At 46.3% G+C, this 26433-nt stretch overlaps 1 protein-coding gene across 2 annotated transcripts in view; it reads right to left on the reverse strand.

Moving 5' to 3' along the window:
- P4HA1 (prolyl 4-hydroxylase subunit alpha 1) overlaps positions 1-14967 on the reverse strand; it is a 720153-nt gene extending 705186 nt beyond the window's left edge. The window contains exon 1 of one of the 2 annotated variants that reach the window (XM_069610530.1): positions 14775-14967. The gene's annotated coding sequence lies outside the window, so the exon portion shown is untranslated. The remainder of the gene's footprint in view (positions 1-14774) is intronic. The other variant, XM_069610531.1, reaches the window with a different exon arrangement.
- Between the last annotated feature and the right edge of the window lie 11466 nt (positions 14968-26433).

Below are 26433 nucleotides of genomic sequence, written 5' to 3' on the forward strand. Positions count from 1 at the left end.
GTAAGCAGCGATCTCTGATGAAAGGTATGAAAGGGCAGTTCCTCGTAGACACTTAAAGATCAGACAGAGAACATTAAACGGAACTCTCCCCTGTGCCAGTAACCAGTGAAGATTTCTCCAAAACTGAGAAATCTGTGCACGTCTGGGTAAAGTAATCAGCCTAACGGCTGCATTTTGAGCGACGCTGAATTTGGCCTTTTGGAATTCCCATTAGCGGGGCATTGCAATAGTCTAGACTTTACTGGGGTGCCAACAATCAACGGGCGATCTTTCTCTGAGACAAGAGGCAGCAAGGGTTTCAGCAATCTGAGGTGATAATAAACAGATGTTACCTTTTCATTTACCTGCAGATTACTACCCAGACTCGACTGCCAGATGTACCCATAGTTCTTTACCCAAGATGCAAAGGTTGATGGAACCCCAAAAAGTGCAGGGCAGGACATATGCCGAGAGAGAAGTTTCGATTTAGACCCAAATATTATAATCTCTGTTTTAGCTGGGTTAAGTTGTTCAGTCCACATCCATTTTTTTATTTTACTGGCACAAGCTACCACTCTGTCCATGGCTTCCACTGGTTCTCTTAATAGGACATTAAATCTTTGCATCATCGGCATAAGAATGAAAGTGCAGATTAAAATCTGAGAAGATGTCCAATAGAAGACATATCTAGATATTAAATAACAGTGGAGAGAGAGAGGAACCCTGAGGCACTCCACATTTCACTGCCAGCGGGTCAGTGCTGAATGGCCCCAATTTAACTAGTTGAGTTACATTAGTTAAAATCTATGTGAACCATTTCAATGATTCATCAGACATGAGTAACTGTAGAAAATCTAGAGATTACAATCTCAAAGTCCACAGTATCGAAAGCAGCCCATTAGGTCCAGCATGACTAACATGCTGGTATCACCCTCATCGGCCACCTTCAATATGTCGTCCCAAACCGACACAAGAGCTCTTTCAGTCCCGGACTGCCTTGACTTTGCCACCTCCAGAACTATGGGTTAGTTCCCTCCTTATGGACTCACTTCTACTGCCTTTGACTATCACTGTTCTTTCTGCTTGTTGCTCCCATGTTGTCATCCTGCTGCGCAATGCTTCCTAAAACCCTTTGCCAACATCCGATTCCAAGATTGAAAAAAAGTAAAATCTTGCTGTTTTTGCTTTGTGCTAAAGTCACATCTTGCTGACCATTGCGAAATTCTCTGTATTTTGCTTGTATACTGTTTCTTCTCTGTAACTTGCCAGCCCAGTGACCTCACCGCTCTCTTGTGTCTCACACCTACCTGCCTTAGCCCCCCCCAGTATCTCCATCCTCTCCTTACTTCCACCCCAATGGCGCTTTCCGTTTCTCCTATCTTCTCCAACTGCTTCTCCATTGACTATCCTTCCCTTCTCACTAAGTCTGGTAGGAAGAAGTTCAAAAAAGGATATCTTGGCCTCCAATTCCTGGTCTTCCTATCGCCGACACCTACTCCAATGCTTCCGCCAGACAGACCCTTACCGACATCCTCTTTGTCGTTCCTTCGCCAGATCTATGGACTCCTCATATGGTCTCTGTGCTCTGCCCCATCTCCTCCTCTCCCATTAATGGTGGCACTCGCTGGGAAGTTCTCATGGCTTCCTGCGACTCCTCTAAAGTCATCATTAAAAGTGGCACTGTCATGGTCCAAGGCCCTCAGGCCAATCTCCTCCTCTTTGATAGGCGCTTCCCTCGCCTCATCAATTTCCTCTCATCTCCTGCTGTCCCCTCTCCCCCCTTGGCTACCTTGCCCTCTCTCTCTCCTCCTTGTCCACTGCCCCTCCTAGGGCTCTTTCTCTTCCGCAGGGCGTACCTCTGATCTGTACCCCTCCCCGGAAGGTCTTTAAGGATGGCAACCTTCTTCATATTGCCACTCTCAAATCTCGCTCTGCCGTCAAACACTCCTTTGCATCTGCTACCTCTTTGAAGAACTAGACCTTGATGTCCTTGGTCTTAGTGAGACATGGTTCACGGCCAGCTCTGTTACAAGCTTTGAAACTCTCCTCCCTGATGGCTACAAGATCCTCTCAGCACCAAGATCCTCCCGATCCGGTGGGGGGGGGGGTAGCCCTGATTTTTTTTCCTGAGTGGATTCCTGCCTCTATCATTCCCACTTAGACCTACTTCTCTTTTGAATGCCTTGTCTGTAGGCTTTCTCTTTCGCCTACCCATTCTTTTACTGTGGTTACCATCTACCGGCCTCCTGGTCAAATCACCTCATTTCTCTCTGAGTGGGCAGACCTCTCCTCCTCCCTCCTGGCCTCTACCACTCAACTCCTCGGTAACCTAAATATACATTTAGACTCTCCTTGCTCCTCCTCTGTACTCTTCCATGACCTCTGCGACTCCCTCTCCCTGTCCATCCTCCCCTCTGGTCCGACTCACTCTGCAGGGCACACACTCTGTTTTGATCTCCTCTGACCTCCCCATCTCCATCCCTCTGCCCACTCCTCTCTCCTGGAGCGATCACTCCCTCCTCTCATCTCTCCCTCTCCCTCTCTTCCCTCCAAGCCAAGCCTACCTCAACACTGCCACCTACCTTCTCGGACATCCGGCCCATGAATCGTGTGTCAGTTGAGGCTTTTGCCGCCACTCTCTCTCCCCCACCCCCCACCTTTGGCTGTCTCTCATCCTGATACAGCCCTGTCTCTGCTCTACTCTTCAATTTCTGATACGCTTGATGCTCTTGCCCCTGTCATGAGGATCCATTTGAAGTCCAAAGCCAAGTGCAATTCCTGGTATGACTCTGACCTAGCTACACTTAAACCGAAGTGTAGGGCAGCTGAGAGGAAATGGAGGACTTCCTGTTCATCCTCTGACAAAATGGCCTGTCGCCTGCTACAAAGGAAATGTCGACTCTGTCCTCACCAAGAAGAGAGTCCACATTCAAGCTCGTGTCTCTGCGGCATCTAACAACTCGGCTGAACTCTTTAAAATCTGCAAGGAGCTGGCCAACCCTGCTGCAGTCTCTACCCCTCCTGTTGCCTCCCAGGCTCTTTGCAATGCCCTTGCCTCTCACTTCATTTCAAAAACCCAGGACATCCTGTCCTCCCTCTCCACCCACACTCCTCCTCTTCCCTCTCCATCTGTGCTTGCTGACCCTCCTTTAGCCACCCTCCCACCTTCCTTCTCGTCCTTTCCTCTTTTCACCCCTGACGAGGTTGCTAGACAAGTCTGATCTATGAAAGCCTCTTCAAAACAGGTTCATCCCTGTTCCTCTAAAACCATCAAGGACCACATTGACACCCTCGCTCCGGCCCTTGCTGATTTTTACAACCACTCTTTGCCTCTGGATCCTTCCCCCTCCCCTCCAACGCACTCCTTTGTGCATCCTCGTCTCAAGAAACCCACAGCTGATCCTTCTTGTCAAGCTAACTGTCGCCCAATTTCCATTACTCCCTTTCTTGGCAAACTCCTGGAAAAGTTGGCCATCTCTCAGCTTAACCTTGATTCCAATTCTGTTGGCTGTCTCCATGACCACCAGTCTGGCTTCAGAGCTGCCAGAAGCACGGAAACTGTTTCCTAAACATCCGTGAATATCTGCTCACCAACCTTGACTCTAAAATTCCCTCTGTCCTCATCCTCCTCGATCTCTCTTCTGCCTTCGACACGGTCAACCATACCATCCTGCTCAACCGTCTCCGTGAAAACCTGGGTATCACTGATCAGGCTCTGGCCTGGCTGACCTCTTTCCTCTCAGATCGACCCTCCCAGGTCCAACTTGGGTCCTTCCTTTCATCTATCTTCCTCTCAACCTGTGGTGTTCCCCCCAGTGGTCTAACCTTTCGTCCTGGCTTTTCAACCAATACCTGGCAACTCTCGCCCGCCGCATTGCCATTTTCTGCTCATATTTTCAGTGCTACGCTGACGACACTCAACTCATTTTCAGGCTGCCCTCTGCCACCTCCTCTCCCATCTCTAATTGCCTAACTGCCATTCAAGATTGGTGTGCCGCCAATGATCTTTGTCTGAATGCCAGCAAGACAGAGATCCTCCTCATCGGCACACATTCACCATCCTTTCCCCTCACTCTCTGGCCGGCCTCCCTCGGCCCTCCTCCTACCCCCACCTGCGAGGCCAAGAACCTCATGGTCATCCTTGACTCCACCCTTTCCTTCTCCGCCCACATCTCTGAAGTCTCTAAAAAGTCAAATTTCCGACTGCGCCTCCTCAGAGGTACTCTGCCTTTCCTCTCCTTCCCCCAGAAGCTCATGGTATCTCAAGCTCTGGTTCTCTCTAGCTTGGACTATTGTAACAGCCTCTATCTAAATCTACCTGCCTCTACTCTCCGCCCTCTGCAACTAATCCAGAACAAGACTGCAAGACTTGTCCTTGGCCTCAAGCCCTGGGATCATATTTCTCCAGCTCTGAAATCTCTCCACTGGCTCCCAGTGGATGCAAGGATTAAATTCAAAACCCTCTGCATTGTCCACAAGGCTTTCTGGGGCCTGGGTCCAAAATACCTTCAGCTATCCCTCCGCAAATACCTCCCCTCTCGAGCTCTTCGTTCCTCTACCTCCAACTCACTCAGGGTCAGTCGTTTTTCTAAGAAACGAGCTGGGGGTAGATCTCTGTCTTCGGCTGGGGCCTCCCTCTGGAACAGCCTCCCTGCCACTCTAAAACTTGAGGAGAACCATCTCCGGTTCCTTCTTTCCCTGGTACCTTTCTTTTTTGACTGAGAGACAATTCCATTATCTTTGTAGTTTTCTAGCAGGTAGGGCATTAGAAGAACCAATAATGCGAAACAAAATGTTTGCGCCAACTTTTTTTCAATAAAGGAAGACAACCTCAATACTAAAAGTATAAAGAATGTCTGCTTTATGGCTGGCAGCAAAATCTTTGCACGCTAGCTACTTAGAATAAGTTTAGACTATTTCATATGACAACACTTTTTTTGTTTTTGACGTCATTTAGTTATGATGCCCCCACTATCATTCTCACACATGCATCAGAAAACATGTAATGGGACGTGTGTGCTATGTAAATGGTCACTATTACATCACCTTGTGATTAAGAGGTTTTTCATAGGTCTGTTTGCACAGCCAAGCATGCTGACGGCAGAGAGGCTTTAAAAGAAATGCCCTGATAAGCTGGTTATACAGTAGTCAAAGCAACACAAACACTTAAGGGCTCAAAATGTACACTCTCCACTAGACCACGGCTAGTAATAATTGGCGCTTGGCGAGAAAAAAAAAAGTTAAAAAAAAAAATGGGGTGATGTGTACATGTAGAGGGTGGCGTACAAGTGGTGGGGATAGAGCCTGTGGCACTTTTAAGAGCCAGTTCAGGACATTTTGTATTAGAAAATCCACTATGGAGAGATAAGATCAAATGCTGGAGACGCTACATTGATGATATTTTTGTGATTTGGCATGGAACTGAAAGTGAACTTCTTAAATTCGCAGAATCTCTCAACAACTACAATGACAGAATCGGTTTCACCATGGAGATAGGAAGACCGGAGGTGAATTTCCTTGATGTCACAATTGAACGCTCAGGTAAAACACTAAAGACAAAGATATATAGAAAACCGACAGATGTCAACAGTTGCCTTCATCATAGCAGCTTCCATCCTAAACATATAAAAGAAAACTTACCTTACAGTCAACTACTAAGACTAAAGAGGATAACATCAGATCAATCTACTCTTCAGAATGAATATGATATCATGAAACAGAGATTCCTTGAAAGAGGGTACCCAACAGAGACGGTGGAAAAAGCCATAGTCAGAACCAACTTACAAGAAAGACAAGACCTCCTCCAAGGGAATACAAAGAAGGAAAGCAAAAGTCTAGTACATATGTTAAAGTACTGAAGCCAAAGTTTCCAAGTCAAAAGGATTATCTACAAAAATTGGGATATCATACAAACAGATAATACTTTAAAATAACTCTTTCCAGATCGGCTTATGATGGCATACAAACGGGGTAGAAACATCAGAGACCAACTGATTAAAGCAGAAAAACCAAAAAGAACAACACAGACTACTCATATGAAGCAGAAAAAAGGTACATTTGCCTGTTTACACTGCCAACATTGCAATAATATCATAAAAGGAGATGAAGTGAGACACCCCAACACAGGCAAAAAAATTAATTTGAGAGACTATGCAACATGTGATACCAAAAATGTGATTTTTGCAATTCGTTGTCCCTGTGGAAAATATTATGTTGGAAAAACTAATCGGAAAGTAAAAGAACGGTGGACAGAACACAAATCCTATATAAGAACAAAGAATGTGAAGTCACCGGTCTACAGACATTATCGAGATGAAAAACATACCATTTCACAAATGAGAATGCTCGTTCTTGAAGTTGTCCACCCACTCTCAAGAGGAGGTGATCTCCAAAAAATCTTAGCCCAAAGAGAGTTGTATTGGATACAAAAACTAGATGCCATGTACCCCTTAGAGTTAAATGAGGAATACTATTTGGGTCCATTCTTGTGAGCTTGTATACTTATCTGGAAACACAGCCATGGTACCTCTTCTCTTATTTGTTGATTTCTTTGACCACCCCTGATTTTTAATACCATACAGTTTTTTTTAATATAATTGATTTTTAGTAAGTTCCCTAGTTTGTAACATGTCCAACTACACTTCGTTACCTAAAAGGATGAAAACCCTTCAAATTCTGGGTTTAAATGGAACATAATAGACATATAAAATTATTACAAGTGTATACTTTGATTTTTAGAATGTACACCCATTCATGGGTCGGATTCATCTAGATGCACAGTCTGATTTGTGTACTGATACCATTATTTGAAAAATGCATGGGAGTCTCTTTTGTATTTAAGACGATTTGTTTTGTTTTATTATATACTCTCTCACTTTTTCTGGTGTTTTTTTTATTACTTGCTCACCAAATTATCATTATTTCGTTAGATATTTATTCTATCCCACTAACAACACTTACTTAGGTTGTGGACATACATTGCCCACTCTCCCACCACTAGTCCCCATGATCTCCAGGAGGGCTTGTGTAATGGTCACAGTGACATTCATTATGTGCAATAACACTTTTTTTCAACTATTTCAAGTCTTGAGTAATATACAGATACACTCATACACGATCGGTTGAATTATCATTTAGTGTATCTAGGGAGCGTCTATACGCATACAGATTAATCTACACACAAACGAGGCGGACTACCACCTATTGCCTCCCAGTAGGAGAGCACATTCTGCGTTCTAGCAGATGCTGCCGTATTCATTTTTTACATACGGCACGATGGGAAAACAAACTTCAATTCCCATGATTCACTCTACACGATTATTTCTTGTGAGGTTGGTCGCGTTTATCATCACGTGCTACGCGCGGGTGACGTCATTCGCGACTATAAATAAACATACCACTCTCATCCGGCATTCGTGTGCGGATGGAGAATGCCCATACTCTACCTCTTACCAGCAGTCACCTTCTTGTACTGTAAGTATCCTTTAAGGCAACCTTTTCTTAGGCGGCTTGACCTTTTCTTTTATAATATAGCCATGCTATTTCTCTCTTTTTTTAGAATACTACAACCAGTTCGCACTGATGCCTTTAAAGGCTACTGGTGGTGTCCTACATGACATCGTTAAGTGAGTCTAGGTATTATTCTACACTTCATATATCACCACGGGTGCTTGGCATTTGTCACCATTATAGTTCTTACATGTCTAAATAGCACAGGAACAGGCTCTTGTTACACCATTCCCCACTTTTTTTCTTAATAGGTTACTAATCACACTGCCAATCTATTGATGGTTTTGTCTACAAACTCAATAGGCTCCCAAGCATTTGGTGAAAAAGTTCATCCTTTTTTACAAGACTAATCTCTTTAGCTAATGTAATTGGTTGAAAACATGCGATGATGCCATTTTTTTGTGCTCCTATCTAACTAATGAAGTACCTTGTTGTGGTTCAAAAGTATAAACATGAATACATATTATTAGATAATTAATTTAATTACAATTACTTTTTTCTACAGAAATTGTATTTAATGTTAAGAATACATTGCCCCTGATGAAGAGTGAAAATTGATACTCGAAACGCGTTGGGCCACATTAAAAATTGTGATTTATGATTTGTTGTTATAAAATGAATAAACTACTGTTTGTTGGATAAACAGAAAAGTTGTCAAGAAATAATTGGATATTTTAAGAATAGCTTTGTGAGCTAAACAAAGCAATGAAATTTATTTAAAAACTACTAGGTTACTGACTGTACCTATTAAAACTCTTATACAGGCTTTTTAGCCTTTTGTTGATAGTGTGCAGGGGACGCGGGTTTCCTTAAATAGGAAACTATTGTTCCAGTTCACGACATTGTCAGTGGGACACCTGTCCCGTCAGCACCTCAAAGAGGGTGCCCAACAGAAAGGTGACCCACTGGCGGTACAAGGTGTGCTGAGGAATTCCTGCTGACACCTTACCCTTTCTCAATGGGAGAGGTGTCCCGCTGCCTGGACAATGTCGCAAGGAGCTCCGGGCAGCAGAAGGGCTCTCGCGTTGCTCTGTGTCAGAGCATTATGATATGAGCCATTAGGCACCGATAGGAGGAAAGGAGGGAAGGGATGGAGCAGAGGGACGATTGGCAGGGACTTTTGTCCCGTTGGAAATGTGACTAGAGGGAGGGATCAGAAGTGAGAAGGGTGCAGAATATTGCATGCTTTATGAAATAAAGCATATGGCTATAAAACACAAGGGGATTTGTTAGGCTCACATGAATTAGCTTGATGCTATTGTGACTGCATGTAGGATGGGGAAAATAAAACTAAAGCCATACTCTCATTGCTCAACATATTTCTATGACAATAGTTTACTATGTAATGTAGTTTGCTTCCAAGGCATTGCTATAAATATAGTAGTATTTAAGCACAAGAAATGCAAAGCAAAACCTTAAACATCTTTATCAACTAAACCTGGAAGATGTGCTCAGTTGCTTAAATTGTCCACATCCCGGTTTCACCATTTAACCAAAGTGTATTTTTCCTGGGCAAATCATTACTCGTACTGATCTGCATCTCCAAGTGATTCTAATTCACTTCATAGCTTATGTTAATATATCATGTTATTTGTAAAGAAATGTAAAAAGCCTAATGCCTATATAGTTGTACCATACATAATAATAGTGCAATTTAGGCATGCCACTTAGCTTACTTATGGCAACGTATTCTAAAGTCACTTGCATGGTGCCTCCAGGTATCAAACACTGTTGATGCGTCTTGCAATGTCCTTTTCTGGGAAGTCACTTCTGTTGGTGCAATCCATATGCAAATTGGGAGATTTGCATGGACAGAGCTCTAACAGATGAGTTGCCTGCATCTGTAATGATCCTGCAGTTTCATTTTTATTGTGTGTTCAAATTCCATCCGCAACTAAGGCTATCAAAAACGTAGATTGGGGTAGGGGTGGGTGCAAATAAGATCATACAGAATGGCACGCATTGCATTTGGGGGGGGGGGGGGGGGAGTAGCAGGACTACTTTTGTGGCTCCCCTGGGCACCCCCCACGCTTGCAATGCTGGAAACTCCCTTGAATGTAGAGCATTGAGGGGGCGAGTAACTTTATGCCTGGCTAGTAACCTGCAATTTTAACTTGTATGCCCTAGCTAAGGGTGTTTTCCCAAACTTCCAGTAGTGGAATTTGTAAAGTTTGTTTCCATAGTCTGGTTGGTATTTATGCTGGTTTAGCAGAAGACATACAGTACGACAAAAAATACAAAGAACACGTCCAGCCACAGAGGCTGAATTATAAATAATAGCAAACAGTTTCATTACAGTGTGAACCATAACATTATTAGGCTTCCTTTAGACATTTTATTTCCAGCCATCATCTTATTCCAGGTTGGAAGTGTGTGAATAGTTTCCCAACTGTAACTTTAAATCATACTTTTTAGAGCCAGAAAGTAAGGTTGGTCTTCCTTTTCAGAAACAAGGTTGGCATATTTCAATTTTATTAGCTTTTCAGACACATCTACCACCAGATAACTGCACTGAAGGCAAGTGGAAGAAATCTGAACGTGGTGGAGTCATTATCATTTCATAATAGGAAACAGTGATAGAACGAAATGGAAATTAGAAAGAAAGACTTTTCGATACCTTGCAACCAGTGCTCCAGATAAGATTTTGAAGTGGGAGTATTTCACTCCCTATTTTTTTTAAGTTGGGAGTAAAATTATTTTTCAGGGAGTAAAATTCCCAGTGGGAGCATTTTATAAGCACGTAAAAATAGGTTTTAACTGTAAAATGCAAGTGTTTTTGTAATAGTTATTCATACACATCAAAAGATACAGGTTTACTTCTTCCAATCAGGCCTTAATAGTTTCTTCCTGAGGTACAGTGCACTACTGGTCAAAATATATTCATGGAGCTGTGAGGGTGAAATAAAATGCACAAGGTCCTGCATGTTTGTTATTTTTTGCTGGGAGTATTTTTACTCATTTTTAGAGAGTATTTGCCTATTTTTAGGGAGTAAAAGTGGCTGATACACCCCTCATATGTAGGGCTGCTTGCAACATATACGGCCTCTGTTTGTGGAAAGTGTCAAGTAGACTTTGTAACAGGAGTCCTCATCTGAAAAAGTGGGAAGATAGCTGCCTCAGAGGAGCCAACTGAAGGGTTCATTCGGGGTCAATTTAACATTGTGCTACAAGTCTTTTAGAGTGCCTTTAGGTGCCACTGGTCATTCAACGTTTTAAAATAAATGAACTGACTGAAAGTGCTGCTTTAAGTAAAACGCTGCAATATTTGTCAAAGTGTTGACAAAATCCAGGTAGCATGATACACTCCAACTCAAGAGAACTATAAATAAACTACATCACTTGTTTTCCTCTACCTGTAATTGTCATAAAGGCCATGAGGTAATGCGATCAGAAGATTAAAATATTAAATCAAGTTAAAAGCAAGGATTAACTTTACCAGAAAATGAATCTTTAGGATAAATCTTCTGGATTCTAACAGCAAATACATCACAAAAAAGGAGAAACATTAAAATGAAGGCTTTTCGCACTCCTTTGCTTCACATAATATTCCTAGATTTATGTATAAACATAAAATTGAGTAAACATGAAAACTGTCCCTCAATCGTGTAATGACTTATTTTACATGGAGCTCAGAAGAGGGCCCTCCATTATAATTAACTATCTACATCCCAAGAATTCCAATAATCAAGCAGGCCTTACGGTGGGGGATTTGATAGTACCACCCCCATTGCTTTTACACCACACATTAAAACCTATGTTCAAATTCAGAAACAACGAACTGCTTCATACATTGATAATTAGGGAAGTAACGAACAGCATAATGTAGGATTTGCCCCCCCACACCAAAAAAAAAAAAAAAAGACAGGCCGAGTTTAGTGATCCAAAGTCGAATAGCGTCTTTATACAGTAGACAATACTACAAAAACGTGCGCCTGTGTTTCTGTACTTGCACCCACGTTCATATAAAGGGAGAAAGTAAGCAACAGTCCAATTTCTGCATACACTATTAACCGACTGAACGCTTTTCAAAATATGGCAGGGAAAAAAAAAAATCTCAAGATTAACCATATCTGGGCAATTTACTAAAATAATCAACCCGCAACCCGGATCATTTGCGTGCATATCCTCTCTGATACGAAGATTCATTTAGTGGCAACTCTACCCTCAGACAAAAAGCAGTTCAATGGAAGGCATCCCAGCACCGTGAACGTGCAAAAGGAAGAGGCGGAAACAGAGGCTCTGCAGAAGTTTTAGGAGAGGGGGGCGGTGGAGTAGAATGTGCTGCCACGTATGTGCCCCTCCCCCAGCTCGCTACACATCCCACCGCTGTGCAGGTCATCGTTAACTGCGATGGGCATGTGTTTTTTTAAAGACCATGTCTGAATGTGTACAGATATGCATGCAAGTCTGCTTTTCTAAGCTGGTGTATACATACGTGCGCATAATGTATACACTTGTGTATATGCGTGTTATAAATGCCACATCATAAACATACAGCAATGAGGGGGTGGCGGACGTGTTCACGAAAAATCCGATGTCATTAGAGCACTAATAAACAAATTTTAAAAAAAGACAATGCATTGGACCCTCACAACATGCAAAGGGACATAACAGCACAGAGCGTTGGCACTGCTGACACTTTATTAGAGGAATTCTGAATAAGACGTAGTGGGAACATTTCTGCCAACTCACAGATCCCAAGGGAACATCATCGATGGCTACAGGAGTCTTCTAAACCGTGCAGTGACAAGAATAGGGGGACCAAACTACGGCGCACACGTTTCAGAAGTCCGGTGTTAAAATAGCGTCCATAACAGATCATACAAGTCGAAAGCGCACAACGTACTTTCACGGTCGCGTGCTGACTTGGTGATAAGTGTACATACCAATTTACACACGGTTCGCGTCGATTAAAACTACAGTTGCAGACATGCGACGCTCCATTTTAAGGAACGACCGTCACCTCGCGCATCAATAGGAGGAATCTTAAATGAAGATTTCACAATAGCCAAGCTTTCTTACCCAATTAAATGCTTGCTTTATTATTTCTAATAACTCAACCCTTCTGCGCACTACCGAAAACACTGTTCTGACCAAAGGCATGGTGCAAAAGTCGGTAGGGCTGGCCTTCAGATTATACGTTCTGCACAGTTTGCCATTAAACCACAGAAAATAGATCCATACCACCAGTTGTGAACACGCAAAATATGTTCATTCTGCAGAGAATCTTTCACTCCAGAGCAAACGCAACACGGGCCTCAGGGTAGGTCCTGCATATGTGGGTTGATGGGTGCAAGCACTCTGAAGATGTGTGGGCGCCATTCCAAGAAAATGGTTGCCCGCTGACCCCTTACAGTCGAAAGCATTCTGAGGCACCTGTGGGGGGCATAAAGGTAAGGTTAATAGCCGCCAATTATCACAAGACGGTGAGCCAGCAAGGAGCTGAAACACTGAACAGCTATGAAACCCTTCTTTCTAAGCAAGTGGCTGACGTGGAGGAACCAGTGTTGATAGGCAACAAGGTGATCCAAATGTGACAGCCACGGGCTTCAGCAAACTACCTTCTAATGCATTCTGGATTGTCTCAAAGGTAGGATCAGGCTCGCGTTTGCCTAAAGAGCAATACCCGAACAAAAAACGCAAAATGCCAGTAGTGAAGGCCAGTTTTTTGGCCAATAGGGGCAAGTTTGATGAGTTACTTCACTGGGCGGCTAGAAGCTTTGACCATGGTTGCTAAGAAATATTATTTAAATTGCTCAATTCGCATTACGTTTCATCAAAAAAACTCCCCATTGAGTACTATTCAAACGGTCTGTCACAAAAGGAATGCATTGCCCTTTCCAAAGTAGGGCCACTTTTTCATTGGTGCCCGAGACAATGTTATGCCCCAGTCCGACCATGCTAGGATGGACCACACAGCTGACATGTAGGGGACAGGTCATAGGCCACCTAATATCCTTGGTTTGTACATAAGTACTGAGGGCCACTTGGCTCACTCAGTGTGGCATCAGATGATCCGGGCCCATCAACCGAAATCCCAAGCCACTCTCTGTGTGCAAATGTATGAGCATCTGGAACAAAGATGTAAACGGGTTACAAAGAAAGTTATAGACTGGAGTAACACAGGGGGAGGGGCATGCAAGAGGTTTGAGCAAGGATGTATGTACGATGTTAAAGTACACCAAGGTGAAGCCCTAAATATTGAAGGAATAGATGGTGTTCGTCACTGCTTTTCAGACTATTATCTCTCACCCTGTTCCAAGTTAAATGGGCAAATTAAACCTTGGTTCCAACGCTACAGCCAGTAGAACCGCGTTTCCACTCCTAGAAAAAACAAAAACTTCCTAAGGTAAACAAGAAATGTGTGTGTGTGGTACTGAATAGCTTTGTATGCTACTCTTGTGTGTGTGGTACTGAATAGCTTTGTATGCTACTCTTCTTCCTTTCCACGTCGATTTTGGGCACTAGATTTACAGGTCACCTGGACCCAGACCTTTGCAAGGGCAAGGCGTGATGATCCGGGCGTACTTGATCCGGCAAAGTTGTTACTTTATCTGCTATAGCTTAGTGGCAACGCTCTCATCTTGGAAGCAAGAGTCGCAGAGCAACACAGGGCTCTTGCGCTACACGTACACTGTATTAAGTCCATATTGGCTGGAATTGGAAAAGTATTACCAAACGTCTTTCGTGAATCAATATTTTTCATCCAAACAAGTAGATTTCAATAAAGAGCCTGGAATGCACCGAGCAGGAGGGGTCCAAAAACTTACAGCACAGGTCAAGCCACACACACTGACAGTTCCTGCCAATGGGGTCTCAAAACGCCAGCTTGGAACATGGTCAGAAAATGACAAAAGTCAAAAACTTAGGAGCAACATAGAGCACTGCACGGTCGAAAATGATGGCCGTTAAGTAACATCTACTGGATTGCGCGAAATATATCCGATGTTCACTTGAGAAAAAAAGCATTAAAAGTACTTCTTCGGAGATCTTGGGCACACCAGGGAACTTGTTGCTCAGAATCAAATTGTCACTTAAGCTAGCTTTCATGCAGAAAAATGAGTATGTCAAACTCATGCAGTCGAAATGTGCAACTAGGTACCGAAAATCACACGGCACCAGTTTGACATGCCCGCTTGTGGGATGATGCACAAGAGACTACTAGCAACCTACACGTCAAGAAGCAGTTTCTGGAGTCACAATTAGGGGAAGGTTTTAGACAGTTATTAGGACTGAATAAAAAATTAGAAAAACGGGCAGGCTTCAAAAAGGCAATGCTACCTCACCTCTGTCCCAATCGTGCTGGTCTTCTCGCGTTTGCAGTATCTTCTTACACTATACCCCTCCCTCAGTCCGCACTATATAGTTCACCAGAATCTGGCTTGGCTCCTCCCCGTTCTCTTGCGCAGCTAAGCTAGGGGAAAACTGGACAGCAGCCGCTCTGTACGTGAGACTCCTCACACAAACCCAAACATTTCTGCGCAGTCTCACCGCTAACCACCCGAATGAGGTGTCAAAGAGAACCAAAAAAGCAGCCTGAAAATGGAAGATAAAAAAAGCGAATAGAGCGGCCATTTTAGAATGTAGACTGATTGAAAGGTTTTCATTCCCTTAAAAGGCTTGTGAACTGATTATATTCGTTGTAAATCATGTTTAAATAAACTATAATTACACTGTGCAGTTGACATTAGTCTGGCTATTTTAGTATAAAATATAATGATTTTATGTTACCGTTTGTATCAATCATAACGTAATACACTGTTAAATGCTTAGGTAGTTATTGACGAGAGTTTGTATTTGAATATATATTTGTGTACAGTTAAAATATGCTTGTTCAGCTTCCGATGGGCAGTTTCGGAATCGCTACTATTCGAACGTGACTACTACATTTTAATATTTGGGAAGCCCAACTACCTAACTAGTTTTGACTTATAGTCCCTCTTCTGTCTCGATTTATGGCCACGCATTCAAGTCGCATGAACGTCTGAGAGTGCGAGGCTTTGATTTCTTACTATGCTACAGGTTTTGGGGAAGATGCGTTGCAAGTGCTGAAGTTTTGCGGTCGAAAGATGGGTTTTCTGCACTGTGCAAAAGAAACATGATTTTAATATTAATGTCGTTTTCAAGAGTCGCTTGTTTAAAGCATATTTAAATAAGTAGCTAATTGATTGTATGCGACCGAAATTCTAATAACTATTTAAACAACTCTGGTTCTTTTTCCCAGCAGTTACCAATACAAACATTCAACTATAAATCAAGAACATAACTTATAGTCCACCAATACTTCCATTCTAACATTCACGAAAGTCATGATTCTATAAAGACTGGACACAGAGACAAAGTATTATGCTTTCCTCTCTTTAATTCTCACAGACCAGCATCATTAAAAAAGTGACTAAAACTCAACAAGACTACATTTCCCACAGACCTGTGTGGTGGCTTGGACAAATGACAAGACACAACAGCATTTCCTTTTCCACACTGGAGTCGTTTATCTCCAATGCGGATAGTGCTTTGGAGGCAAAGGCCACAATATTTTCTGTATCTCCCTTTTTCTGGGTAAGTGTGGCGCCTAACCCATAGGCACTGGCGTCTGTCATGATGCATGACTCCCATTCAGGATTGAAATGTTTGAGACAGGCTGCATGCAGGATCCTCTTCTTGTCCTCTGCGAAGGCTTCATCTTGTTGGCGTCCCCATGTGTAGGCTGCGCCCTTTTTAAGGAGCTCCCTCAGGGGCGATGTAGTTTCGGAGAACCTGGGGACGAACTTCGCATAGTATTCTGCAAGGCCCCGGAAAGACCGCAGTTCCTCCTTAGACATCGGGGCTGGGGCGTTGGTTATGGCTTTGAGTAGGTTTTTCTTGGGGCTCACCCCTTCCCTCGAGATGCGGTAGCCCAGGTTCTCAACGTCTCCAGCGCCGAATATGCATTTTTCGTGGCGCAGGTAGATTCCAGTTTCCTGTAGCTTGCACAGTACTTCGTTAAGTGCTTTGTCCTGAGTTTCTCTGTCCTTGGCGTACACCTAGATGTCATCCTGGAAGTACGAAACGTTTGCGATACCATGCAACAAGGAGTTCATCATTCTCCGAAATGCCGAGGCTGCTGAAGGTAGGCCGAACGGCATGTGTGTATATTGGTACGTTTCAAGCGGGGCGATGAATGCAGTGAGCGGCGTGAGGTCTTGTGCAGGCTTATTTAATGGTATGCATCCCGCATATCAAGCCTTGAAAATATGGTTGCTTCTTTCATCATGAGCACTATTTCATTGATGCTGGGAAGTGGGAAGCTGTCTCTAACCACTTCTTAGTTCAGACTGCGTAGGTCAATGCAGACTCTCAGCTCGTTGGAGGACTTTTTCTTGATGAGTACCACCGGGCTCAGCCAATCAGAGGACTCCACTGTCTCTATGGTGCCTTCTTTGACCATCTTCTGGAGTTGAGCTTCGAGTGCTGTCCTTGCTGTGGCCGGAACCGGTCTGACTTTGTGCTTTACGGGAAATGCATTAGGTTTGAGGCGAATCTTGTGCATATAGTCTTTTATTTTACCGGGCTTTTCGGAGAAGAAGCCGGGAAATGCTTCTCTTAGGCCCGGCGCTCCTCCTGATGAGACCAGCAGAACTTGATCGGGGGTGCTGGGGTCTAGCCATATGCTTAGCTTATGTTGGTTGTCCCATCCCAACACGACTGGGCTCTGGGACGAGAAGTATACTTTCGTGGTGTTGGACCTATCCTTTAATTCAATTTTTGCCTTTATATATCCTAGAAGATCCACAGTGGCCCCTCCAAAGACTGTCGGTTTCTGGCTGGTGCTCCTGATTTCGACTTCGTCCCGTCCCATCATTTCTGTGTACGTCTGGAAGGGGAGGATGGTGAGGTCCGACCCTGAATCTGCCATGACCGCATCTCCATGCCATCCACTTTCACGACACAGTGGGGTTTCTCTCTCCTAGCTAGGGGTGCCTTGACCATGATTACCATGTGCTTGTCATGCCGGTCGTCTTCGGTAGAGTCCCTGTCGCCGTGGACATGGGTGATTAATCGCCTTTCCACGCCACGTGCAGGCCAGCCATGTGGCTGAAACGTCTGCATTTGGAGCATTCTTTATTCCCGGCTGGACAGTCCGGATCGTTCGCCATGTGCTTTCTGCTGGCACATCTATAGTACTTTGGTGCTTCTCTCTGTTTGGGGGCCTTATCTCTGGCGGCATCGAAGGGCTGTCTGTCCCTGCGCCCTCTCCACTGTAGAGCGGTCAGTTCGGGCACTGGTGATGGCCATCTGACTTCTTTGCGCATGCTGGAGGTTTCCTCTTCAGCACTGGCGATCTGTACTGCTTTATCCAGGTCAATCTCTTTCTCCTGAATAAACTTGTCCTGGACCTTTCTGGAATTTGTGTGAATTACCAGCATGTCGCAGATGACTTGCTCGACGTTGTTGCCAAACCCACACAATGCTGCTAGTTCCCTCATTCTGGCAATGTAGTCGTCTGCAGGCTCATTGCTTTCTTGCTTCCTGGTATAAAATTTGAGCCTGTGAAGCACTACATTTTCTTTGTTTGTGAACCTCTTTACGATGCGGCAGACCGCCGCTATATAGATATCGTCATTATCGTCCGTCACAGGCATGGCTTTGAGCCCTGCAAAGATGTGCTGCCCTTCAACCCCCATGGCGTTGAGCAGCATGGCCTTCTTCCTGGCAGGTGCGTATTCAGTGCCACCTAGTACCTCCAGGTATGTGGAAAACAGAGGCTCCCATCGCTCCCACAGAATGGTGGGAGAGCCTGGACAGGGGAGGAAAGCGGGGGGCGGCGTGGCGCCCTGCATGGTCTCCGGGTGGATCTTAGTCCTTGTCGCCAATTATGTGGTGGCCTGGACAAATGACAAGACACGGTTTGTGCTCAGTGGGGTGTTTATTGAGACACCTCCTGTAACATTGGAACTAAGGTATTAAGAGTTCAGGGCAGGGCTGGTGTAGGTACTCACTGTGGAGCTGTCCAGTTCATGTTGTTGACTTCACTGCATATAAGTGTGTTAGTATTCACACACACACGACAGCCTGAGCATAGAGGAGGCTGCCCCCAGCCTTGGTGTTATGCTCTGGCTGATTAGGGCCTCTGTAGGCAGGCCCTGCAACAACTGTGGACATCAGGCACTAGGAGTGCCGGGACTGACTGACTCCTTCAGCCTCCCAGCGAGTTCTGCAACCTTCCTGTTATTTGCCTGCTACGCGCTCATGAAAGCTTGCGAGATCGTGCCCACGAAATCCCCACAACCTGTTAGTAGGCTTGGTCCTTTTAAGAGGGAGACAGAGCCCCCGTGGGTGATGATTCGTGAGCGGTGATAAAGGGAAAGTGAAAGTCAGTACATGTTAAGTTATGAATAAAGAAGGTTGTTGATTCTAGTTCCCATGTTGCATCCTTATTGTTCGGGGGCCATTCCGGCCCAACAACTGGCTACGAGGCGGTTTCCCATGGCCCGGAGCCTCCTCCACGTCGGCAGTGATCCCACCAACCGACCGCTGACTCCAGCGTCCTCCTGCGGTGCGCCTCCATCGAGCGCTCCTTTACAGACAGAGATCCCGCTGTGTTCCTGCTACCGGCCTCGCTTCCTGAAGAGGGAGCATTCCAGATGCTCCATGCGGGGTGCCTGTCGCGGTAGACAGTTGCCCCAGCCACGCGGCAGTCCGCCAGTGGCCAATTCCAGCATCACTCCACGTGCAGGGGCACTGGAACTCACAGACCCAGCAGTTGGGAGCCTCCTCCTCACTACCAGCGCCTCGGGCGCTGCGTTGCACGGCCTCCTCCAGGCACGCAAATGGGCTGCCCTCCCCCATAAATATTACAGCACAAAAAAACTGCTGTCAAACACATGGCTCCTCCCCACAGCAAAGCCTCAGTCTGCAATCAAGAAGGACTATATCCGGACAGCAACACATGCGCCTGTGTATGTTGGCGCACTCAGTCCCAAGAGCGCAAGAGGTCCATTAGTGGCCCAGGACCAGCAAAGAAAGTTGGCACGACCTGCTTCGCACCACAAGGCGGAGGCTACCCACAGGCCCATAGCCAGACCCGCAGCCACTCGTACAAACCTGCAGCCACCCTCAGTGCGGGGACAGGCATTGCCCGCAGCCAAACACCCTGCGCACCATCCAAGGGGAGATACACACAAGTGACCGTGCACAGTAACCTCTACTGCTACACTTGCCACCATGAGTGCACTGGCTTTGCAACCACCTGCTATGCCAGAACCACCCCAACAAAGTCCACGGCTACCGCATGGTGCATGCCACCGCCTTTCACCATGACCCCGCAGGCAGACGAAGGCCCGAGGTGGGTGGAATGGTTAGACTTCAACAACTTCATTAAAGGGGCTGGTGAAGAGAACTCGCCTCGCTTCAAGAATATGACTTTGAGATCATCCACAGGCCTGGGGGTGAAAATAACCCAGCTGACTACTTGTCGAGACATCCTGAGGGTAAGCCTGTCCCCAGAGCCAGAGATAGAATAATAATAATAACAATAATTTGCCACTTATATAGTGCTACGAACCCTCAGGTATCTGAGCGCTGCTTATTATTACCCACAGTGCTCATACATCGACCTTGGAAGGATGAAAGGCTGAGTTTGGCCCCGCCGGGATTCGAACCTGCGTTAGCAGACTCTGCACAGATGTCAAAGTGAGCGCTCTACTCGCTGTGCCACTTGACCGGCAAGAACACATAAACTACATAGCCTCAAATGCACTCCAACTTCTTATCTCACTGCACGCTGTCGCGACAGCCTCCGCCGCAGACCTCTCCATGGCGCTGGTGATCAGCCTCACAGAGAACAACAAGTGGAATGACTACCGCCGAGCTGTGCTAACCCACCCAGAGGTGTGCAGTGACGAGTTGGAAATGCTAGCTATGTGCATACAGAACTGGCGGTGATGGAAATGCAATACTACTGCGAGGGTGCCACTTTTTAATTTCTGCCACCCTCACAGCAGAAGTAATCAAGACGGCACGAGGGACACAGAGGTGCCGACAATACAAAAAAGCAGCTCTGGTGCCATGTGTGGTTCCTGTCACGCTCACCTGGTCTCCACGGGGGCGTAGCACGTGGCTGCACGAATGATGTCTGCACTGGCGTGGCACTCCGCAGATGATGATGCTTACCGTGACTTCTCCCTTGTTATCACCCCAAGAGGCGTTTGTCTTAGAATTTAAGGAGATAGGCTCTCCGTCCTGCGGTCTCTAGCAGGGGAGCAATAAGCACAGTCTTTACAGATCTAGTTACTTCACTAATCCTGTGGGCGATTGCCGAGTCTTGGAGAGCTGGTCCAAACAAGTAAGTCTCTATGCCAATGGTTGCTTGGTATAGGTGCTTGAAGTATTTATCCCCAAGTTTTTGACCTGTATTTGTCTTTTCTTTCAGGCGTGGTCTCAAGCAGATTTTTGAATGGAGGATCGACTCTTCCTAAAATGCTGAGCAGATTTCCTTCAGGTGAGTAGTAGCGCGAGAGAGAGGCGCCGAATGTCTGAATAACTGTTTTCCCTTCCGTGCGTGCCTAACCTGCTGTTTTCTTTTCCTTATGTGCAGATGCGGCGAGGCTCCGGAATGGTGAATGGAAGAACCGCTCCGACGTGTTCCGGAAGAATGCTGACCCCGGGTGAGTATTGGATGCCTGAGTGGGTACCTTTTCTTCTACAGGTGAGGTGGTCCAGAGAACGGCTGAAGGCGCAATCGATGAGATGGAATGCTGCAGGTAAGGCCTTTGCTGCTGTACTGACTCCTGTTCTCTTCTTTTTCTTCTCTCAGGTATCGATGGATGGATTTTCTGGATGGGCGTGACTGTAGCAGTTCAAGGACAGGACAGACACAGTGAGCGTTACGCTGCAGGAGTGCAGAATAACGCGAAGTGTGTTCTGCCTGCAGGGTGTGGCTTAAATAGCCTTGTAAGTAGTTCCAGGTAAAGTAGTTCCTAAACCACACCCTGCCTTTCGGGTAAAGTAGTCCCTCAGCCACACCCTGGATATACAGAAAGGCTTAGCCTAACTAGGCTGAGTAAATAGTTCCATGCAATTCAAAACTTATTATGAGCCTGGCACCAACGGTGCCAGGACTGAGTCCAGGGGGTCCTCGGGCACTTCTTAGGGGCTTGATAAGACCTTCTAGGTGCTTGTGACTGGGGTGGGCCCATCAGTTCCGGGGGTTTTGGAGCATGCATCATGACAGCACTCCCCCACAAGGCCCCCCTAATGGTGGGTTCTCTCATTGGTCCCGGTTTGTTCGGGTGATTACGATGGAACCTTTTTAATAGCCGAGGAGCATGAATGTGTTCACTAGGTTCCCACCTTCTCTCATGCGGTCCAAATCCTTTCCAGTATATAAGATAAAATAGTTTTGATATGATGACCTTTGAATCCAGGATATCCTTAACTTCGAATTTGGGTTCCCCGTCGACCGCGATCGGTTTTGGTGTTGGTTGACTCGGGTCCCTGGTTGTACTGGTTTTAAAAATGAGACACGAAACACAGGATGAATCCTCATGTGTGGGGGCAAGTCCAGTTTCACAGCTACCGGATTGATGATGGCCTTAATGGTGTATGGACCTACATATTTGGGATTGAAGGTACAAGTTCCTTTCATGGGTATGTGCTTTGACGCCAACCAGACTTTATCCCCAACTTGATACCTTGGAGCTTCACTTCTATGCTTGTCTGCCAATTTCTTGTATCTTTCTTTAGCTAGTTTCAAATGGTCTATTGCTTGTTTAAAGGCTTGAGTAATAGTATTGTGCAAACTTCGTACTGCTGGCATTTCCAGAAGTTGAGGCGGGTCAAGATTAGTGTCATGAACCATCGAACTCGCCCTTTCTGGGCCTCCTGGTCCCTGACACGTCAGGGATTACACTCCATAATACTACCAACATGGCTGCAAGCTCAGAACGCTGCTCACCAGTCTTTACGTTCTACGCAGCGTACTCTATAAAGAGGCCACGGCCCCGCGCATCTCAACGCTGCTGTTAGCTGTGACCGGACGTGTGCTCCGTACTCTCCCTCGTATTATTCTGTTGCTTCCTTGTTCCTGGAACCCCTTCTTCCAATCTACCTTCCCTCCTTCTTATTCAGCCCTTCCCGGAATCCCTGTCGCGCCTCCGCATGCTCCATATCCTTTTTCTGAATTTCCTGGAGTTTTCCCTTGATCCTAGACATCGAAGCTGAACGAACACTGGTGTCACGCCGCGCGCTCGCTCGTGGGCGTCACTTACCTGTCCTGGGGTCCCTGGTCCACGGCCGCAGCGGTCTCCTCCTTCATGGAGGCTGTACCCGCGGTGGCGTCTCTCCTCACGCCGACCCGCAGTTCAGATGGGCACCGTGGACGCCGCCATCTTGCGAGGATCTGCGCATGCGTGGATCGTCAGTATTCGACGTCCCGCGCATGCGCAGTGTCGGAACATGCGTTCCAAGCCTCGCTTTGACCCCGGGCCATAAAAGGGCACCGCATACACAGGGACAACGCGTCTCAACGCGGTTGTTACTGTGTATGCGCTGCTGGAGTCCTGGCGCTCGTTTTCCAGCCCTCCAGTTCCCTGTTCTACCTTTTTCTGCCTAGTCCTGCCTCATTTCCTTATTTCCTTCTTGCTTCCTGGTCCTCCTACCCTCTCTTCCCTGTATTGCTGGTCCCTTGCATGTCCCTGGTTTAGGGTAGGGGAGGTCCTGTCTGGGTTCCTAGTTGAAGTAGGGATTCCCCTGTCTGTACTGCTTTTCCTTGCAGTCTGTTCTCCTTTGCCTGTCTTGTGCCCTGCCGGTACCTGTGCCTTACTGCCTTCTTGGAAGTTCCAGTGTTCAGCCCTGTTATCATCGGTGTCTTCATCAAGCCTTCTCAGCCAGTGGAAACACTGTCCCGACGTCACGCAAATTCTGAGAAGTGCCACCCGTGGCGTTGGGAGTTGGTTCAGTGCCATCCTGTCTTATATCGTCAGGAGGGGATTGGGCTAATTTCTCGCGCTACCCATTCATCGGCCATCGATACATCGACATACTGGCAACCTCAACTCCACGGTCTACACGAAGAAGAGGTAACCCACAATCTCGTGAAGATTCGTTTAACAGATTGAGACGCCTCACCCCCAGTCTCGACATGGACGACATGCAGGAACTACGTGAAGAAATGCGTGCCATGCGTCTTGAAATGACCACTCTCCGCCAGGAGAACAACACCCTCAGACAAGCGTTGGATCGGTGTTTGGCTAATCCCGCACAACCTGCCACACCGCCTGAGAACTCCATGGCTTATACTACTCCGATGAAGTATGATGGTGATCCGCGTCGAGTGGCAGAGTTCTGTACCCACTGTCGAATCCATTTCCAATTCAGGTCTACTCATTTTGCTCAAGACAAGGCTAAGATCGGGTATATCCTTGGAAATCTAACCGGCAATGCACTCGCTTGGGCCGCACCTTTGGTCTCTACCAACAGTCCTCTGTTGGGTGATTTCGCTGCCTTCGAGAAAGCCTTTTTGGACGTCTTTAAACCACCCAATTTGGCAGCCATGGCCCAAAATCAATTAATGGAGATCAAGCAAGGGTCAGGTGACATAATCCACTACATCAGTCGGTTTCGACAATTAGCAACCGATTCACAATGGCCCGAAATCACTCAAAAAACCTTGTTTCGTCGGGGACTACGAGAAGAGTACAAAGACGAACTGCTGCACATTCCGGAGCCAGAAACGTTGCCTGCATTGGTGGAACAAGTCTTACGCATTGACCACAGGTTAACCGAACGACGGAGTGAACGTCGCAGATTTGACAGGTATCAACCAATTCTTCCAGCACAGAATCCCGGACCGGCTGTTTCTACCGATGTGGGTCCAGAACCCATGCAGTTGGGTGCCATCCGAGATCCGTTGTCCGAGACCGAAAAGAAAAGAAGACGACAGAAAAACTTGTGCATGTATTGCGCTGGTTCTGGCCATTTTCTAGGCACCTGTCCGCTACGTCCTCTGAAGAAACAGGAAAACTAACAGGCCCGTTGTTTGAGGCGAAGGCAGCAGCGGGCCGCCTTTCTGAATCTGACCTTCCTCCCATGAACTCAGTACCCTTGTTGATCCTGAAAGTCGGTGTTGCCTGGCTAGGGAAGTGTGTGAAAACCTGGGCCCTTCTGGATTGCGGCGCATCCGGCAACTACATCGATGCCTCGTTCGCGATTGCCAATGGGATCCGTTTACATAACAAGGAACGACCAACAGTGGTCGAGGTGATCGATGGTTCTACTTTGTCTTCTGGTCCGGTTTGCCAACAGTCCGATCCCTTGTGGCTCTCTGTGGAAGGACATCTCGAACGAATCTCATTGGACGTCATCAAGTCTCCCTCATTTCCGGTGGTGCTGGGTTTACCATGGCTGTTGTATCACAATCCCCAGGTCGACTGGACCGCTCGTTCCCTGGTGTTCTCTTCGACACGTTGTCCTCGCGACTGTGTACTTCACGAAACCTTTCCTGCAATTTTGGAGTCCCTCAATCCTGCTGACGTATCTGCTCGTTTATGTGCCACTCAATCGGTTCCTCAAGAATATGCTGGATACCACAAGGCATTCTCCAAGCCTGAGGACATACCATTACCACCCCATCGGCACTTTGATTGTTCCATTGACGTCCTGCCTGGTGCGATCATTCCCCACGGCAAGATCTATTCGTTGACTCAACTCGAGAAAGGCGTCCTACAGGAGTACATTACGGATTGCCTCAACAAGGGCTACATAGTGCCATCCAAATCCCCTGCAGGATTCCCGTTATTCTTCGTCAAGAAGAAAGAGGGCACTTTTGCGCCCTTGTATCGACTACCGTCAACTAAACGAGATCACGAGAAAAGACAGGTACCCGCTACCACTCATCCGGGACATCATCGAATCCCTGAAATCCGCACAAATCTTCACCAAGCTGGATCTAAGGGGGGCCTATCACCTGGTGCGGATTAAGAAGGGAGATGAGTGGAAGACGGCCTTCAAAACACCTATTGGTCACTTCGAGTACAGGGTGATGCCGTTTGGACTCTGCAACGCCCCGGCCGTCTTCCAGCGGTTCATGGACGATGTCTTTTCGGACCTTATTGGAATATCTGTATGGGTATACCTTGATGACATTCTAGTTTTTTCTGACACTCGTACTGCACACGTGGCGCATGTTCAGGAAGTCCTCCGTAGACTAATAGACAACGGCCTGTATGCCAAAATTGAAAAATGCCAATTTCATAGGGAAAGCATGGAATTTCTGGGTTATGTGATCAGCAACACAGGAGTACAGATGGATCCCGCAAAACTGCAAGCTATACGAGAATGGAAACCGCCACATGGCGTGAAGTCGCTTCAAAGGTTCTTGGGCTTCGCCAACTTTTATCGACGCTTCATTCCACGCTTTTCTCAACTGGCCAACAGTCTAACCCGCCTGACCAGTACCAAGGTGCCGTTTCTCTGGGACACCCAGGCCGAGGAGGCATTCCTGGGATTGAAAAGATCTTTCATGTCGGCTCCTATTCTTAGACATCCAGATGATGAAAAGCCATTTGTGGTTGAAACAGACGCTTCGAACTACGCAATTGGTGCGGTCTTACTACAGCAAGATGCAATCACGGGAACAGAGCACCCGGTGGCTTACTACTCAAGGAAATTGTCAGTGAGCGAGAGAAACTATGCGGTGATAGAAAAGGAATTACTAGCGATAAAAGCTGCTTTCGAGGAGTGGCGACATCACTTGCTGGGTGGGAGGTACCCGGTGGTGGTTCGCACGGATCACCGTAATCTACAGTTCCTGCGCTCTTTGCAATGCAGAACCTCCCGTCATGCTCGTTGGGCCTTTTTCTTTTCGCAGTTTGATTTCACCGTCACGTACATTCCTTGTTCCCAGAATACGAAGGCTGATGCCCTGTTTTGGTCTCTGGAAAACAACGTTGAAAGTGCCAAGGAACC

Source organism: Ambystoma mexicanum, chromosome 8 (assembly GCF_040938575.1).
Source record: "Ambystoma mexicanum isolate Mex_15411 chromosome 8, UKY_AmexF1_1, whole genome shotgun sequence".
Lineage (NCBI taxonomy): Eukaryota > Metazoa > Chordata > Amphibia > Caudata > Ambystomatidae > Ambystoma > Ambystoma mexicanum.